This window comes from Coptis chinensis, chromosome 6, assembly GCF_015680905.1.
Source record: "Coptis chinensis isolate HL-2020 chromosome 6, ASM1568090v1, whole genome shotgun sequence".
Taxonomy (NCBI): Eukaryota; Viridiplantae; Streptophyta; class Magnoliopsida; order Ranunculales; family Ranunculaceae; genus Coptis; species Coptis chinensis.
Genome location: NC_141461.1, coordinates 60,258,783 through 60,260,240, shown reverse-complemented (window position 1 = coordinate 60,260,240; position 1,458 = coordinate 60,258,783). Strand labels below are relative to the sequence as shown.

The window sequence follows — 1,458 nt, the reverse complement described above, 5'->3', positions numbered from 1 at the left end:
ATGCTTTCCAAGATTCATTTTTTCGACAAAATCCTCATGAAACATTTTCAGAGGCTTGGAATCGTTTCACCGATCTCCTTATAGAGTGTCCACATCATAACTTAGCGAAAGACACGTTAGTTCGTTGCCTTTTCAAAGGACTTCTACACCACCATAAAGAAGTCCTAGACATAATGAATGGGGTAGTTTCTTAAGCAAAGGAGCCTCGGAGGGAGTATAATTTTTAGAGGATCAAACTAAAGCGAAATAACAACTGGGGGTAGTGATGATATCCACCGCTCCGCTAGTTCATCAAAACTGATTAAGGCGCGGCATGTTTGAAATTAAAACGATCCCGAGCTTAAAACTCTAATCGAATCACTCACTAAAAAGGTAGAGGCCATTTTACGTTCAACAAAAGCCTATCCCGTCATGAATGTAAATTCAAATCCATGTAGTTTCTGTTGAGCCCCCGAGCATCCCGACTCCCATCGTCCTATAGCCTATGAACGGGCTTGTTCCATTAATAGTGAACCTAAGCCCTTGGAGACAAAATCCCAACTTCGGTTGGAGAAATAACCAAAAGCGTCACACCTCCGTGGTACAATAATCAATATGTTAGGCCAACACAAAGTTTTAACCAAGCTCCACCATGACAAGGGCGTGGTCGAGGGTAATTTTAATAATTATAACAACCAAGTGCAACCTCGACAAGGTCAAGGTAGTTATAATAATTATAATGCTAATAGAGGTATCGTTAGGTAAATAATAACTATCAAAATCCACCCATAAATAATTCGCGTGAAATAGTTCAGTCCACACCACCCGTGACTACTACACCCACATAACGGATCATCTTGACACCTTCATACAAGTAAGCCAAAAACTTTTCCAAACCATGGCTCAATCTAACCAACGGCCTTCTACAATCCGTTAATAATTTAACCACCAACAGTTGGCTCAAGATAAAGCCCAACCCAAAGGTGTGTTTCAGTGTAACGAAATACCTAATCCTAAAACAACAAATACAGCCTTTAAGGTAACCGATAATACTAGTAATGAATATGAAAATGTAGGTGAGCTAAAGGCCACCACTCTCCGCTCGGGCAGAGTGGTTGATAACAAAGTAACTATGCCTATAGTTACCCCACCAAGATCCCCCTACACTGCTATTTTACTAGATAATCTTGAAATAGAAACTGAAGAGCCTACCACTGTAGAGGTACCAGTTACAACACAACCTAAGAAACAGAAAGCCACGGTTAAACATCAAGGTGATACTATTGCTAAATATAGACAGAAACCACCGTTTCCACACAAAATTAGCCGTGTTAACTAGGGATACAAATTATGAGGAGATTAGGGATGTTTTCAAGAATCTAACTATAAATCTTCTCTTCCTCGAAGCTATTAAAAAGCTACCACACCATGCTAAGTTTCTTAAGGAGTTGTGTACTACTAGGCGTAGGACCAATATAC

The 1,458-nt window shown here is 39.9% G+C and overlaps 1 non-coding gene across 1 annotated transcript; it reads right to left on the bottom strand.

Moving 5' to 3' along the window:
- Positions 1 to 103, bottom strand: LOC147493789 (small nucleolar RNA R71). Its single transcript, XR_015200640.1, has one exon. It is a non-coding gene; the product is annotated as a small nucleolar RNA R71 (small nucleolar RNA).
- Positions 104 to 1,458: the final 1,355 nt, after the last annotated feature.